Below are 17,671 nucleotides of genomic sequence, written 5' to 3' on the forward strand. Positions count from 1 at the left end.
TCCTCAAAGTTCCTTAGTTTTTCTTCCATCTGAGCCCCTCCTTCCTTTTAAGCACCACTGAGGGAACATCTTATCTGAAGCCAGGTGACCCAGAATAAGGGCTGGCAAGGCAGGGTGGGGTGGGTAAGTAATGTAGAGCCAGTTGCCTGACACAAAGTGTGCTCCCCTGATGGACTCAAAGGAGTCCTGAGAGATAAGGAGCAGGGAGGCATATGGAGGACTTGGAGGGAGATATGACAAACTCCACAAAGCCTGTGATTTTTCTGAGAGAGACAGAGACAGAGACTGAGGGAGAGAGAGACTTAGAGAGACCAAATTAGGCTCCCAGATGCTCAAGAGTAATGCCAAGAGAACACGATGGGGTCAGAAGGCAGATGTTTGGGATGAGACTGGCTGGGGTGGTAATGGCCTCTAGAAGATGAGGAGCTATGACATGCCCAGCTGCTGTTTGGTGTTGGCACTACCAGGCTCAGAAATGGGGTTGCAGGTGGCACTGGTGGCAGCCTGAGGATGTGCCCAGTGAGGAAATTAGTGTTATGGGTCGCTTCCAACCCTGTGACCCCAAACACCTCCCCTGTAGTTCTACCTTCATGACCGGGGGGTTATTTGAATAGGGGCAATGGCGCCCTAAGACCAGATGATTTTACAGACTATCTGGGGTTGGGGATGATCTGAACGCCTTTGGTTTCTCCAGTGGTACAAGCCTGAATCCACATGTTTCGAGCCTTGGGCATGTCCATTTAAGAGAATGGGTTTTTGTTGGGGGTGGCATCTGGAAAGCAGTGCCTGTGGACCTGAATTGAGTGTGTAGAAGCAGGATTTTTGGCTGCCCAGGATATGCTGTTCCTGAGAGCTATGCTCAAATTCCTTCCTGGAATTCCTTTTCTTCTTTATATACCTGAGCCACCGCTTCCTGTGAGTTACCCAGGAGGAACGAACCATAGCTAGAACTATATCACATGTATTAAGGCATGTGATGAATTTTCAGTTGGTGTGCTGACTTGAAGTGGGACAGGCTGGTGGACACAGGGTAGTGGTGTTGGACAGGGAAGAGGAGGGAGAGTGCCGGGAGATTTTGAGAGACACATCTGGCCTCCTGTTAGGCACAGGGTGGTACTTAGAGTGACAGGAGGAGGGAGCTCAGCCATCAGGTGAACAAGGTGAGTGTGGTGCATCACGGCTTTGGTCCAGAGGCCAGAGGAATGGCTGTGAGTTGTTATTTGAGAGGTTGGCTGGCAGAGGGTGAGAGAAAACAGGCAGAGCCCAGGAGCTGCTTGGCATTGGCATATCCCAGGCAAGAGTTGGCGTTCCACTTGGGGGTGGTGGGTCCCACGGGACATGCCCTGTGTGAGGGTCTACTTTACAGGTAGACTCTACTTTTGGGTCTAAATTAACTCACCTGATAGGAAGGACATTGTCCTTCCCTTCCCATCTGAGGGTCACTTTCCAACAGCTCTGGTAGACTGAAGTCCCAATGATTGGACAGGCTCTGAAGAGTTCTGACTGCCTTTGGATTCTGCAGAAGCTTACATCTCAGCCCAAAGGCATGGGATTGAATACTGGGCTTGCAGTGTTTTTGCAGATCAGACTTGCATGGTGTTTGGCCTCTGGAGAGCTGGGCAGGTGGTCGTGAATGGAGAGTGCAAATGCAACAGTTCCTTGGTTGGCAGGTTGAATCCATCCCAGAGATTCATCTCTTGAGGGTTATCTGAAAAGTTGCTTCTTTTCTTCCATCCTCCCCTCCTCCCGTTCCCCCCGAGTGTGAACATCTTACCTCTTGCCAAGTCAAAGAGATGATGAGGGGAGGAGTCTTCACTGAAGTCCTGTCACCTGATTTGGAGTGGGTTTGGCTCAAGGACTGTGTGAGTGCCATGGCTGACTTTAAGAGAAAAATAACCCCCCAGAAGGTGCTTGCTTGTTCTTAGAGGGGAATGAGTGATTAAATCTGCCAAGGGGTGCAGGAGCCAAGGGCAGTCCATACAGGGGATCTGTTCAGAGGCAGGGCTGTGAGTTGTCATTAGAAAGAATGTGTGCCAGAAGCTCCTGTTGTGGTGCAGTGGAAATGACTCCAACTAGGAATCATGAGGTTGCAGGTTTGACCCCTGCCCTCACTCAGTGGGTTAAGGATCCAGCATTGCCATGATCTGCGGTGTAGTTTGCAGATGTGGCTCTGATTTGAAATGGCAGTGGCCTAGGACAGCAGCTGTAGCAGCTGGACCCCTAGCCTGGGAACCTCCATATGCTGCAGGTGCGGCCCTAAAAAGCAAAAAAAAAAAAAAGTCAAGAAAAAAGAAAGAATGTCTGCCAGAAGGTGCTGATACATGGTTGAAGCCCAGGAGCAGCTTGATAGTGGTACCTCCAGGCTTACACATGGGGTTTGAGATGGGGGTGAGTGGATCCCCCAGGAGGTGTCCATTGAAACGGGGTTACTTAGAGGCTGCAGCTGACATGCCATTCTGAATTGGCACACCCAGTAATGGATTCTGCCTTCCAAATATCAAGGTCACCTCAGTTGGCTCAGCTAGCCCAAAGCCCACATTGTTAGACGGGTCTGCAGAGTCCAGATGGCTGAGAAAGAACTCTCAGCACGCAGGCAGCTGGCTGGAGTATTGGGCACGCAGTTTTTCAGAGTCGGTGGTTTGGCCTCTGGAGAGCTGGGCTGCTGCTGGTCATCAATGAAGAGTGAGTGTAAAACTGATGTCTTTTACCTGGCAGGCAGTCTTTATGCCAGAGACCTCCCTCTTGAGGATCTTCTTCAAAGTTCCTTAAATTTTCCTCCACCTGAGCCTCTCCTTCCTTTCAAGAACCACTGAGGGAACATGTTACATGCAGCCAGGTGACACAGACTAAGGGCTGGTGAAGTGAGGTAGGGAACTAACATAAAATCCCATTACCTGACACAGAGTTTGTTCCCCTGATGGACTCAAGGATTTCTGAGAGATGGGAGCAGGCAAGCCCATGGAAGACTTAGAGGCAGAAATACCACCCTCCACATGCTCTTTTATTTTTCTGAGAGAGAGGGAAAGACCAGATCTGGCTCACAGGTGCTCAAGGGTATTGCCAGTGGAACAAGGTGGGGTCAGAAGGCAGCAGTTTGGGACGAGACTGGCCAAAGTGGTAATGGCCTCTAGAGTTTGAGGAGCTATGACATACCCAGCTGCTGTTTGGTGTTGGCACTACCAGGCTCAGAGAGGTGGTTATATGTGGTGCTGATGGCAGCCTGAGGATGTGCCCAGTGAGGAAATTCGAGGTATGGGTTTTTTCTGGCTCTCAGCTCCCAAACACATCTCCCAGGAGAGGGTGTGTATTTCTTCCTTCATGACCAGGGGTCATTTGCACAGGGGTCACTGAGCCCTAAGACCAGATGATTTAACAGGCTATCTGGGTTGGAGGGTGTGTCTGAAATCCTTTGGGTTCTCCATTGGTATAACTCTGAATCCACAGGTATTTTGTTTGAGCCTTGGGCATGTTCATTTAGGATAGTGGTGCTTTTGTCCTGGGTGACATCCGGAAAGCAGTGCTTGTGGACTTGAGTGGAATGTGTAGAAGCAGCATTTTGGTTGGCCAGCATATGGTACTTCCTGGGGTCTAAGTCCCAAATTCCTCCCTAGAGTTCCTCTTCTTTCTTTCTTTCTTTCTTTCTTTTTTTTTTTTTTTTGTCTTTTTGCCACTTCTTGGGCTGCTCCCACAGCATATGTAGGTTCCCAGGCCAGGAGTCAAATCGGAGTGTAGCCACCGGCCTACACCACAGCCACAGCAATGCAAGATCGGAGCTGCATTTGCAACCTCACCACAGCTCACGGCAATGCCAGATGCTTAACCCACTGAGCAAGGTCAGGGATTGAACCCACAACCTCACGGTTCCTAGTCGGATTTGTTAACCACTGAGCCATGATGGGAACTTCCTTTTCTTCTTTTTCTACCTGAGCCATGGCCTCCTGTAAGTTACCCCCAAGAACAATCCATAGAGAGAACTATGTTGTGTGTATTAATGCAGGCAGATGAATGTCCAGCCTGTGAGCTGACGTGAAATGGGATCCGTTGGTGGATGTGGGGTAGTTTTGTGAAGAGGATGGAGAGTCCTGGGAGGCTTTGAGAAAGGCATCTGGCCTTCTGTAAATCACAGGGTGGTATTTAGAGTGACGGTAGTGGGGACTTCTGCCATCAGGTGAACAAAACCAAGCACGGTGCACCCATGGCCCTAGTCAGGAAGCAGGAGTTAAGGGCTCTGAGATGCTATTCAAGAGAATGGCCACCAGAGGGCAACAGAGCTCGACAGCTGCTTGGTATGGGGGAATCCCAGGCCAGAGGGGGGGCTTGAGTTGGGGATGGTGGATCCCCCCCCACCTCCAGGATATGCATGGAGAGGAGGCATGTCCTGCGTATAATTCCTTCACATCAGTGGGTCGCTTTCCAACAGCTCCAGTAGACAAACGTCCAAATGATTGGCGAGGCTGCTAAGAGTTCTGACTGACTTCAGATTCTGCAGAAGCTAACACTGGATCCCAAGATATGTGGGATTGAATACTGGGCTTGCAGGACTCCCAGGTCAGGCATGCACGGTGTTTGGCCTCTGGACAGCTGGAGGGTGTTCATGAATGGAATCCTCAAAAGCAGTGCTTCTTTGGTCAGCAGGTTGTGTCCCCAGAGACAGGTCTCTTGAGGGTTGTCTGAAATTTTTCTTCCTTTTTGTCCATCTGAGCCTCTCCCCTCCTCTCATCCCCCCCTAGGGGAACATCTTAGCTCTGGCCAAGTCCCAGAAATGATAAGTGGGACACAGATTCATTCAAATCTGGTCACCAGATTTGAATGGGTTTGCCTTAAGGATTTAGAGTGGTGGGTAAGGATTGGGAGGAGTGAGTGCCATGGCTGACTTTGAGAGAAAAATCTGCCCCCTGTAAGGTGCTGGCTTGTTCTTCAAGTGAGAAGAGGAATTAAATGTACTATCAAATGTGCAAGCCCAGGGCAGCCCATCCAGGGGGTCTGTCCAGGGGGCAGGAGCACAGGGCTATGAGTCATCTTTCAGAGAATAGCCACCAAGAAGTCCAAAACATGTTCCAAGTTAGGAGCTGCTTGGTAGTGGCGCCTCTAGGCTAAGAGATGGGGTTTGAGATGGGCTTGGGTGTATCGTCCAGGAGGTGTCCTTTGAAAAGGGCTTACTTCAAGGCCAATACCACTCTCCAATCTGAATTGGCTCACCTGGCAAAAAGGAATGTGTTTTTCCTTCCAAATATCAGGGTCACCTTGAGTTGACTCAGCCCAAAGCCCACTTTATTGTACATGGCCTCAGGGTTCATACAGCCTTGTGGTTCTCCAGAAATAGAAGTGTGGAGACACAGTAAGCTGGCTGGAATATTGGGCATGCAGTTTGACAGAGTCCAGTGTTTTGGCCTCTGGAGAACCAGGGGCTTCTGTTCATCAATGAAGGGTGAGTGTAAAAGCCAACATCTTGTGGTAGGCAGGCTGTCTTTATGCAGGAGACCTCTCTTGAGTGTGTTGTACAAATTTCCTTAGATTTTCCTCCATCTGAACTTCTCCCTCCTTTCAAGCACCACCGAGAGAACACATTACCTGAAACCAGGTGACACAAAATAAGGCCTGGCCAACAATGTAAAACCAGTTGCCTGACTCAAAGTGAGTTCTTCTGATAGGTTGAAAGAGTGCTGACAGACAGGAAACAGGATGGAAGGTCAAAGATTTAGAGAGAAAAATGCCACCCTCCATCAAGACTTAGACTGTTCGGGGCAGTGGGGAAGCAAATCAGGCTCCCAGGTGCTCAAGAGCAGTGCCAACAGAACTTGGTGTGCCCAGGAAGAAGTTTGGCATTTGAAAGGCTGAGAGTGGTTATGGCCACTAGAGGACGAGGAGCTATGACATGCCCAGCTGCTGTTTGGTGTTGATGCTGGCAGGCTCAGAGGTGGATTTGGAGGTGGCACTGGTGGCTGACTGAGGACTTGTCCAGTGAGGAAAGTCAAGTTACAGGTTGCTTCTGACACTCGGGTCCCCAAAACTTCACCTGTTTTGGGGTACATAGTTCTTCCCACATGACTAAATGGTCTTTTCCTTAGGGATCATGGAGTCTGATGTACAGATGATTGGACAGCCTGTCTGGACTGGGAGGCACTAGTGGTCAGAAAGACTTCTGTTTCTCTAACAGAATAACCCTGAATCCACAGTTACTTGGTTTGAGCCTTGGGCATGTCCATTTAGGACAATGGGGCTTTTGTCAGGGATGGCATCTGGAAAGCAGCGGTGCCTGTGGACCTGAATGCAGTGTGTAGAAGTGGCTTTTGTGGCTGACCAGGATGTGTTCCTTCCCAGGTCTAAGTCTCAAATTCCTTCTATAGTTCCTTTTTTTCATTTTTGACCTGAGCCTTGGCATCCTATAAGTTACCCATAAGGAATGAAACTTAAGAGAACTAAGTCACAGGTATTAAGACAGGAGGATGACTATAAAGCTGGTGAGCTGACTTGAATTGGGATTGGCTGGTGGACATACAGTAGTGTTGGGTAGGGAGGAGGAGGAAGAGTCCAGGAAGACTTTGAGAGAGACCTCTAGACATCTGTAAGGCACATGGTGGGGGTACTTAGAGTGAGAGTAGGAGGGAGTTTGGCCTTCAGAAGAACAAGGCAAGTGCAGTGCATCTATGGTTTGGTCTGAAGGAGGAGGAACAAACTTTGAGTTGTTATTAGAGAGATTGGCCGCCAGAGGGTGATGGAGCACCAGCAGAGCATAGCAGCTATTTGTCATTGGAGAATCTGAACAGGAGTTTGAGGGTGGTGGATCCCAGGAGACATGCCTTCTGAGGAGGGCTGGGTTATAGGTCACCTCTGTCTCTCGGGTCTAAATTAACTCACCCAAATGAAAGACCTTGTCCTTCCTTTCCCATCTGTGGGTTGCATTCAGACAGCTTGGGTAGCCTAAAGTCCAGATGATTGGACAGGTTGTCTAGAGTTCTAACTGCCTTTGGATAATACAGAGGCTGCATCTGAGCCAAAAGGGCATGGAATTGAATACTGACTTTCAGGGTGTGCTGATGAGGCTTGCATAGTGTTTGTGCTCTGGACAGCTGGGAGGTGGCTGTGAGTGGAGAGTGCAAAAGCAGTGGTTCCTTGCTTGGGCCCCAGGTTGCATATACCCCAGAGACTGGTCTCTTGAGGGTCTTGGAAAAGATTCTTCTTTTTTTCCTTCTGAGCCTCTCCCATCTCTCCCATCTTCTCTTTCCCTCTGAGTAGAAATCTTAGTCTCAAATAAGATCATGAAGCTGAATCATTGAAATCTGGTCACATGATTTGAAGGGTGTTCAGCTCAAGGAATTTGAGGAGAGGAAAGGACTAGGAGGAGGGAGTGCCATGGCTGATTTTGAGAGAATAATAAGCCCCCTGGAATGACAGGAGGGATTAAATCAATTGGTTGCACAAGCCAAATGCAGTCCAACCAGGGGCTCTGTTCAGGATGAAGGAGGCAGGGCTGCAAGTTGTCATTAGAGAGAAAGGCCACCAGAGGGTGCTGAAGGGAGGTCCAAGTCCAAGAGCTGCTTGGTAGTGACATCTCCAGCTTCAGAGATGATGGGGTTTGAGACGTGGATGGGTGAATCCTTCAGGAGGTGTCCATCAAAAAGTGACTATGTACAGGAAACAGCTGACTCTGCAGTCCAAATCTGATCACCAGGTAAAAGGGAACGTGTTGTGCTTTAAAAATATCAGGGTACTGAGTTCCTGTCATGGCTTGGTAGTTAACAAATCTGACTAGCATCCATGAGTATGCAGTTTCAATCCCTGGCTTTGCTCAGTGGGTTAAGGATCTGAGGTTGCCATGAGCTGTGGGGTAGGTCAAAGATGTGGCTTGGATCTGCCATTGCTGTGGATGTGGCACAGGTCAGCAGCTACAGCTCCTATTTAACCCCTAGCCTGGGAACCTCCATAGGCCTCAGGTGTGGCCCTAAAAGGCAAAATAAATAAATAAATAATCATGACAACCTTCAGCTGACTCAGCTGGCCTGGAGCCCACATTATTGGATGGGCCATAGGGGTTCAGACATGCTTTAGGTTCTCCAGATGTAGAACTCTGAGCACACAGGCAGCTGCTTGGAGTATTGGGCATGCCATTTTCCAGAGTCCAGGGGGTTGGCCTCTGGAGAGCTGGACTGCTGGTCTTCAATGAAGAGTGTGTGTAAAAGCTGATGTCTTGGGGTGGGCAGACTGTCTTTACACAGGAGCCCTCTCTCTTGAGGGTGTTCTGCAATGTTCCTTGTTTTTCCACTATCTGAGCCTCTCCTGCCTTTTGAGTACCACTGAGGGTACAGTTAACCTGAAGCCAGGTGACACAGTAGAATGGCTGGTGAAGCAGGGTGTTCTGGGAAGTAATGTAAAGCCAGTTGCCTGACTCAAAATGTGTTGCCCTGATGGACTCAAGGGAGTGCTGACAGATTGGGAGCAGGGAGGCATATGGAAGACTTAGTGAAATACCACCCTCCATAAGGCCCTAGATGATTCTGAGAGAGTGAAGCAACAGGAGGACCAGGCCAGGCTCCCAGGTGCTCAAGAGCAGTGCCAATGGAACTGGGTCTGGTCAGGAGGCAGAAGTTTGGGATGAGAATACCTGGGAGTGGGAATAGCCACTAGAGGTCGAGGAGCTCAGATATATCAAGATGCTGTTAAGTCTGGCACTTCTAGGGTTAGAGATGGGGTTGGAGGTGGTGCTGGTGGTACCCCAAGGACCTCAAAGTGAGGAAAGTTGAGTTACAATGGCTTCTGACTCTCAGGTTCCAAAAACTTCCCCTGGGAGTGGGTGAGTAGTTCTTCCATCATGACTAGATGGTCATTTCCGTAGGGATCACGGAGCCCTAAGTACAGATGATTTGACCGTCGATCTGGGGATCAGGTGTGGTTGGACTGATAGCCTTTGGTTTCTCCAGCAGTATAACCCTGAATCCACAGGTACTTGTCTTGAGCATTGGGCATATCTGGTTTAGAGAATGGGGCTTTTGTTGGGGGTGGCACCTGGAAAGCAGTGCTTAGGACATGAATGGAGAGTTGTAGAAGTGGCATTTTTGGCTGCGCAGGATGTGCTCTTTCCTGGGTCTCAGTCTCAAATTTCTCCCTGTGGTTCCTATTTTTTTCTAACGGAGCCATGGCTTTCTAATAGTAACCCACAAAAATGAACAATGGCAAGGAATATGTTGCATGTACTAAGGGAGGCAGATGTATTTATAGGTGGTGAGCTGAATTGAAGGGGGATCAGCCAGATGACATGGGGTAGTGGTGTTGGGTAGGGAGGAGGAGGGAGAGTCATAGGAGACATTGTGAGAGACCTCTGGTCCCTGTAAGGTACAAAGTTTTACTTAGAATGAGAGTAGAAGGGAGTTGGGCCTTCAGGAGAACAAGGCAAGTGTGGTGCTAATATGGCTTCGGTCAGGATGCAGGATGAAGGGCTCTGAAGTTTTATTCAACAATTCATCACCAGAGGGCAAAGGAGCGCTGGCATAGCCAAGCAGCTGCTTGGCATTGGCAAATCCCAGTCCAGATGTGGGGTTAGTGTTGGAGGAGGTAGATCCCCCTGAGACACGTATTGCAATTATGGCTAGGTTACAGTTTTCCACTGACACTCAAGTCTAAATTAACTCATCTGATTGGAAGGACTTGTCCTGCCCTTTCCACCTGTGGGCAGCTTTCAAGACAGCTCTGTGGCTCGAAGTCCAGATGATCACCCAGGAAATGTCCATTAAAAAGTGGTTGCATACAGGCCACAGCTGACCCTTGGGTCTGAATTAGAACACCGGTAAAAGGGAAAGTGTTCTGCCTTCTAAATATTGGGGTCACCTTCAGTTGACCCAGCCAGCCCAAAGCTGTAGGACAGGATATTGGGGCTCATAGGGCCTTGGGGTTCTCCAGAACTATAACTTTAAGCATGAAGACATGAATTACTGGACTTGCAGATTCCCAGAGTCCAGGGGTTTGGTCTCTGGAGAGCTGGGCTGCTGGTCATCAATGAAGAGTGAGTGTAAAAGCCAATGTCTTGTGGTGGGCAGGCTGTCTTTATGCAGGAGCCCTCTCTCAAGCATGTTCTGCAACATTCCTTACTTTTTTCTCCATCTTACCTGAAGCCAGGTGACACAAAACAAAGGCTGAAGATGGGGAGTGTTATGGGGAATAATGTAATGCTAGTTGCCTGACTCTAAAGTGTATTTCCTTGATGAACTCAAAGGAGTGATGACACATAGAGAGCAGGGAGGTAAGGTCTTAGATGATTCTGAAAGAGTGAAACAGACAGGAGGACCAAACTGGGCTTATAGGTATACAAAAACAGTGCCAACAGAACCGGGTCAGTCAGGAGGCAGAAGTTTGGGACAATAGTAGCTGTAAGTGGTAATGGACACTAGAGGAAGAGGAGCCCAAACATGCTGAGACGCTGTTTAGTGTTGGTATTTTGAGCACAGGAAATGGGGCTGGAGTGGGTACTGGTGGCACCCAGAGGACATGCCCAGTGAGGCCAGTTGAGTTACTGTGTTGTTTCTGACTCTTGGATCCCAAACACATATCCTGGGAGTGGGTGCACAGTTCTTGCTTCATGACTAGGGGGTCATTTCCATAGGGATCATGGGGCCCTAAGTACAGATGATTTGACAGGCTATCTGGGGTGGGGGGTAGTCTTACAGCCTTGGGTTCTGCAGCATTAAAACTCAGAATTCACAAGTACTTGGTTTTAGCCTTGTGTGTGTCCCTTTACCAGAATGGGGCTTTGGTCGGAGGTGGCATCTGGAAAGCAGTGCTTGAGGGCCTGAATGGCATGTGTAGAAGTTGTGTTTTGGGCTGGCCAGGATGTGCTCCTTCCTGGGATTTAAGCCTCAAATTATTCCCTAAAGTCCCTTTTTTTCCTTGTCTACCTGCCCTACTGTTACTTACAATGTACTCCCGAAGAATTAACCAGAGTGTGCACTAGGTCACATGTATTAACATAGGCTTATGAATTTCCAGCTGTTGAGTTGACTTGATGTGGGTTCAACCAATGGATATAGGGTAGTGGTGTTGGATGGGCAGGACAATGGAGAGTCCCAGGAGACTTTGAGAGAGACTTTTGGCCTCTGTAAGGCACAAGGTAGAACTTAGGGTAAGTGTAGGAGGGAGTTTGGCCTTCAGCTGAAGGAGGAGTTTGCAGTGCATCCATGGCTTTGGTCAGGAGGCAGGGGCGGGGCTCTGAGTTGTTATTTGAAGGATTTGCCACAAGAAGGTGATGGAGCATTGACAGCACCCAGCAGCTGCTTGGCGTTGGCAAATCCCAGCCCAGAGATGAGGTTTGAGTTGAGCATGGTGGATCCCCATGGGACATGCCTTGTCAGGAGGGCTGTGTTACAGGTCACCTCTGAATCTCAGGTCTGAATTAACTACCCTGATAAGAAGGACTTGTCCTGCTCTTACCACCTGTGGGTCACTTTCAGACAGCTAGTGGAGCCTAAAGTCCAAATGACTTGAGAGCCTGTGTAGAGTTCTGATGGCATTTGTCTTCTTCAGAGACTAGCATCTTCGCCAAAAAACATGAGATTGAGGACTATGCCTTCAGCACTCCCAGATCAGGCTTCTACAGGATTTGTCCTCAGGACAGTTGGGCAGGCACTCATGAATTGAATGTGCTAAAGCTGTGCTTCCTTGATCAGACCAAAGGCTGCATTCACCCCAGACTGGTCTCTTGAGGATTCTCTAAAATGTTTCTTCTTTTCCTTCATTCAGAGCCTCTCCCCTCCTCTAATTCCCCAAGGAGGGGGGAAAAAACTACAGCCAAAACCCAGAAATGAAGAGTGGGGAAGATGATTCATTGAAATCCCATCACCAGATGTGGATGGATTCGATTCAAAACTTAGACATGTGGGGAAGGATTGGGAGGAGTGAATTCCATGGCTGACTTTGAGAGAATAATAACGCCCCTAGAATGCACTTGATTGTTCTTAAAGGGATGAAGTCAACTATCTGGAGCACAGGCTAAGTGCAATCCATCCAGGGGCTCTATTCAGGAGGCAGGAGGCAGGCGGCAGGGGTGTGAGTTGTCATTGGAGAGAATGGCCACCAGAGGGCATCAAAACATGTATCAAGCCCAGGAGAGGCTTGGTAGTTTCACCTCCAGGTTCAAAGATGGGTTTCAAGATCGAAATGGGTGGATCTCCTAGGAGGTGTCTTTTGAAAAGTAGTTACTACAGGCCTCAGGTGACTCTCCAGTCCAAATTGGCACACCTGGTAAAAGGGACTGTGTTCTGCCCTCCAAATGTCATGGTCACATTCAGTCAACTCAGCTAACCAAAGTCCACATCATTGTATGTGCCACTGGGGTCCACAGGGCCTTGGAGTTCTCCAGAAGTAGAAGTGTTAGCATGCAGTTTGCTGGCTGAAGTTTTGGGCATGCAGTTTCCTAGAATCCAGGGAGGTGGCCTCTGGAGAGCCGGACTGCTGGTCAATGGAGAAAAAAGCTGACATCTTGAGGTGGGCAGGCTGCCTTTTTGCAGGGGCCCTCTCTCTTGAGAGTCCTCTACAATGTTCCTTAGATTTTCCTCCATCTGCACCTCTCCTACCTTTCAAGCACCACCGAGGGCACATCTTACATCAAGCCAGGTGACACAGAATAAAGACTAGTGAAGTGGGTGGAAGGGGGAAGTAATGTAATGCCAGTTGCCTGACTCAAAGTGTGTCCCCTGATGGACTCAATGGAGCCCTGACACATAGGGAATGGGGATGCCTATGGAAGCCTTAGAGAAATACAACCATCAATAAGGCCTTATTTTATTTCGAGTGAGAGAGAGCTCCTGGACCACCAAATCAGGCTCCCAAGTGCTCAAGTGCAGTGCCAGTGGAACTGGGTGCCATCAGCTGCAAAAGTTTGGGATGAGAAAAGGTGGGAGTGCTAATGGCCACTGGAGGACAGGGAGACCTGACATACAGCTCTGCAGCTTAGTTTTGGCAATTCCAGGGTCAGAGATGGGGTTGGAGGTGGGACTGGGGACACCCCGAGTATGTCTGCAGGGTGGAAATTTGAGTTACAGGTTGCTTCTGACTCTCAGGTCCCAAATATGTCCCCTGAGACTGAGTGGGTAGTTCTTCCTTCACAATTAGGGGGTCTTCGCATGATGTTCACTGGGCCCTAAGACCAGATGATTTGACAGTCTAGCTGTGGGGGGGGGGTCTGAAAGCCCTTGGGTTCTCCAGCAATATAACCGTGAATCCACAGGTTTTTACTTTGAGCCTGGACATGTCCATTTAGTGCACTGGGTCTTTTGGTCAGGGTTGGCATATGGAAAACTGTGTTTGTGGGCCTGAATGGTGTGTGCAGAAGTGGCTTTTTTCACTGGGAAGGATGTTCTCCAGCCCAGGATCTATGTCTCAAATTTCTCCCTAGAATTCTTTTTTTTTTTTTTTTTTTTTTTTTGACCTGAGCCATGACTTCCTATAAGTACCCACAAAGAACAAACCATAGTGAGAACCAGGCCATGAGTATTAAGGCAGGCTTACAGATATCCACCTGCTGAGCTGACTTGAAGTGGAATCTGCTGGTGGATGTAGGGTAGTGGTCTTGGTGGGCTAGGAGGAGGGAGAGACCTGGGAGACTTTTGGAGACACCTCTGGCCTCCGTAAGGTACCTGGTTGTACCTTGAGAGTAGGAGGGAATTCAGCCATCAGGTGAACCAGGTGAGAGTGGTGCATCCATAGCTTTGGTCAGGAGGCAGGAGGAAGGGTTCTGAGTTTTTATTTGAGAGACTGTCCTTCAGAGGGTGACGGAGCACTGACAAGGCCCAGCAGCTGTTTGGCATTCGCATATACCACTGCAGAGATCAGGTTTGAGTTGCTAGTGTTGGATTCACCAGACATGCCTCAGGATGAGGGCTAGGTTATGGGCCCCCTCTGAATCTCAGATTTAAATTAACCCAGATTATAGGAAGGATCTTGTCCTACCCTTCCCTCAGGGAGCCTAAAACCCAGATAATTGGTCAGGCTTTCAAGAATTCTGACTGCCTTTATTTCCGACAGTGTTAGACATCTGAACCTCAGTGGTGCGGGGTTGTATATTGGGCCTGCAGTGTTCCTGCATAAGGTTTGCATGGTGTTTGTCCTCTGGACAGGTGGGTGAGTGGTCATGAATGGAAAGTGAAAAAGCAGCAGTTCCTTGCTCTCCCTGCATGCTGCATCTGCCCCAGAGACTCATCTCTTGAAGGGTTCTCTGAAAAGTTTCTTCTTTTCCTTCCATCTCAGCCTCTCCCCTCCTCAGGTTCACCCCTGAGGCAGAAAATATTACCTCATACCAAGTCCCAGAAGTGGAGATGGGAGGCTGATCCACTGAGGTCTGGTCACCTGGTTTGTACTGGGTTCGTCTCAGTGACTTAGAGGAGTGAGGGCCAGGGCTGACTCGGAGAGAAAGATAACCCTCCTGGAATACACTTGGTGGTTCTTAGGGTGAGAGGAGGGATTAAACTGACTATTGGGTGCACAAGCCCAGTGCCGTCCATCCAGGAACTCTGTTCAGGAGGCAGGAGGCAGGTCTCTGGGTTTTCATTAGAGAGAATGGCCACAAGAGGGTGCTGAAGCCCTGGCCGAGCCCAGCAGCATCTTGCTAGTGGCACTTCCAGGGCCAGAGATGCGGTTCAAATTGGGAATAGGTGGATCCCCCAGGAGGTGTCCATCCAAAAGCGATGACTTACAGGTCACAGCTGACTCTGCAGTCCAAATTGTCTCACCTGGTAGCAGGGAAAGGATTCTGCCTTCCAAATAGCAGGGTCACCTTCAGTGTCCTCAGCTGGCACGAAGCCCACATTATTATTATTCATTCTTATGAACCATCAGGGTTCACACAGCCTTGGGGTTCTGCAGAGGTAGAAGTCTGAGCATGCAGGCTCCTGGCTGGGGTATGGCGCATGCAGTTTTCCAGAGTCCAGGGGGTTGGCCTCTGGGGAGCTGGTCGTCAATGGGGAGTGTGTGTGTGTAAAAGCTGACATCTTGCGGTGGGCAGGCTGTCTTTACGCAGGAGCCCCCTCTGGAGAGTGGTCTGCAATGGTCCTTAGATTTTCTTCCATCTGTGCCTCTCCTGTCTTGTGAACACCGCTGAGGGCACATCTTACCTGGAGCCAGGTGACACAAAAAGGGGTGGGTGGGGTGGGGAATTAAGGTAAATCAGAACGCCTGACTCCAAGTGTGTTACCCTGATGGATGCAAATGAGGGCTGACACGTATGCAGCAGGAAGGCCTATGGAGGACTTAGAGAAACACTGTCCTCCATAGGGCTTTAGATTGATCTGAAAGAGAGAGAGAGATGGGAGGGCAGAGTCAGGCTCCCAGGTGCTTAGGAGCAGGGCCAGCAGAACCAGCTGGTGTCAGGAGACCAGTTTGGGACGAGACTGGCTGGGAGTCGTGATGTCCACTAGAGGACGAGGAGCCCTGACATAGAAGCAGCTTGGCCTTTGCGTATCTGAGCCCCGATGTGCAGTTTGAGTTGGTGGTTTTGGATCCCTCTGGTATCTGCCTTGTGAGGATGTTGCGGAAACCGCAAAAACTGTGGCAACGGAAGAAGACAAACAGCACTCGGAGATATGGAAAAGCAAGGTTTATTCAGCACCGCTGCGGGCTCAGAGAAGTCACCTCCAGAGTCTGAGCACCAGGTCTTTGTTCTCAGTAACGTTTATACACTACAAGGTCTTGATTTTGCCATGTAAGCATCCGGGACCTCCCCCATCCCCAAGCAGACAGTGTGCCTCCCTAAGAAACTGAGCAAGCAAGGTTGCAGAAGCAGAACTGATGAGCAATGCTGGGTACCTGATGAGCAGGGCTGCTGGCTTGGACAGAGAGCACACAGTTGTTACATTATTACAAGAAGGGTGGCGTAGTGATGAGCACAGCTGGAAAGGCTTGCAGCTGCCTTCTTAGCCAAGGGGGGGTTGTTCTTTACTTAAAACTCCATTTCAAGGAGGGCTAGGTTACAAGTCACCTCTGACTTTTCAGTCTAAGTTAACTCACCTGATAGGAAGGGCCTTGTCCTACCCTTTCCATCTCTGGGTCACTTTCAGACAATTCAGAGAGCCTAAAGTCCAGATGACTGGACATGCTGTCAAGAATTCTGACTGCCTTCAGGGAGTTCCCATTATGGCTCAGCCATTAATGAACCTGATTAGCATCCATGAGGACACTGGTCCCTGGCCTCCCTCATCAGGTTAAGGATCCAGCGTTGCCATGAGCTGTGGTGTAGGTTGCAAAGGTGGCTCAGATCACATGTTGCTGTGGCAGTGATGTAGGCTGGTGGCTACAGCTCCAAATGGACACTTAGTCTGGGAACTTCCATATGCAGCAGGTGAGCCGCCCCCCCAAAAAAGACACACAAAAAAAGAATTCTGACTGCCTTCAGATTCTGCAGAGGCTGACATCAGAGCCCAAAAAGCACTGGAATGAATACTGGCCTTGCAGAGTTCCTGGATCCAGTTTGCACTGTTTTTTGGTGGACATCTGGGCAGGTGGTCATGAATGGAGAGTGCAAAAACGGCGGTTCCTTAGTAATCATTTTGCATCCAACACAGTGCCTTGTCTCTTGAGGGTTCTCTGAAAAATTTCTTGTTTTCTTTCCATCTGAGCCTTTCCCCTCTCTTTCACCCTTGATGAAAGTTCTTATCTCAAGCCAAGACACAGAAATGAAGAGTGGTATGCTATTTCATTTAAATCTAGTCACCTGTTTGGCTTAGGTTCACCTCCTTTACTGTGTCTGGTGTGGGATATAGGGAGGAGTGTGTGTCATTTTTTTTTTTTACTTGGAGAGAGAAACACCCACCTCTCAAAGGGCTTTGCTTGTTCACTTCATTGTGTAAGAAGATGCAGATCCCACATGCCCCTCCCTGGACACAACTCCAGGCTCAGATACTGGGTTGAAGATGGGTTGACGGAACTACCTGGATCTGCCCAGAGTTGTGAAGTTGTTTACAAGAGACTCTGACTCCCCCAACCCCCCAACAACTGCCTCACCTCAGGCACAGGACAAACCTATGCCTTCAAATCTGATGGGCCTTTCTAGTCTCCTTGGGTGGCCCAAGTGCCAGAGGGTTTGACACATTCCCTGGGGTCAGACTGTCCTTTGTTTTTAATGCTGGGCAGGGCTCTGGACCTAGAAACACCTGTCTTGATCCTTGGGCTTGCAATTTGCTAACCTCTGACTTGTGTGGGATGTCATTTGGAAAAGGGGTCTGTTGGGAGTTCCCATTGTGGCACAGCAGGAACGAATCCAACTAGTATCCATGAGGATGCAGGTTTGATCCCCAGCCCCAATCAGTTGGTTAAAGGATCTGGCTTTGCTCTGAACTGTGGGGTAGGTCACAGACATGGCTCAGATCCCATGTTGCTGCTGCTGTGACGTAAGTCAGCAGCCATCACTCCATTTTGACCCCTAGCCTGGGAACTTCCATATGTCCCTGCATCTCTAAAAGGCAAAAAGAAAAGGGAAAAAAGAAAGAAAAAAAAAGAAAAGGGGTCTGTTCTTCATGAAGTGTGGAAACCTTATGATATATTGGTGGGTGGCTTTGGGAATCCATGTGATTTTTTTCTCTCAAGCACTCTCCCCCAAGTGTCCTGCTTCCCTTTCCATTTGAGCCTCTTCCTCCTCTATCAGAACCCTGTTTAGTGGGACCTATCTGAAAACCTGTAACATGCATGGGGGTGG

General features: G+C 49.3%; 1 protein-coding gene and 1 long non-coding RNA gene across 11 annotated transcripts in view; one reads left to right on the top strand and one right to left on the bottom strand.

The window, feature by feature from the left end:
- Positions 1 to 17,671, top strand: part of LOC106509328 (uncharacterized) — a 63,355-nt gene that overhangs the window by 30,803 nt on the left and 14,881 nt on the right. The window lies entirely within an intron of this gene.
- The window catches only part of LOC102168158 (uncharacterized), a 52,595-nt gene continuing 48,636 nt past the window's right edge, over positions 13,713 to 17,671 (bottom strand). For 4 of the 6 annotated variants that reach the window (XR_014805041.1, XR_014805040.1, XR_014805039.1 and 1 more), the window contains one exon: positions 13,713 to 15,095. The gene's annotated coding sequence lies outside the window, so the exon portion shown is untranslated. The remainder of the gene's footprint in view (positions 15,096 to 17,671) is intronic. The other 2 variants (XR_014805042.1, XM_084958776.1) reach the window with 1 other exon arrangement.

This window comes from Sus scrofa, chromosome 6 (genome assembly GCF_054392235.1).
Source record: "Sus scrofa isolate SSC_HxYL_T2T_F1_AM1 chromosome 6, Sscrofa_HxYL_maternal_Yorkshire_Landrace_v2.0, whole genome shotgun sequence".
NCBI classification, from domain to species: domain Eukaryota; kingdom Metazoa; phylum Chordata; class Mammalia; order Artiodactyla; family Suidae; genus Sus; species Sus scrofa.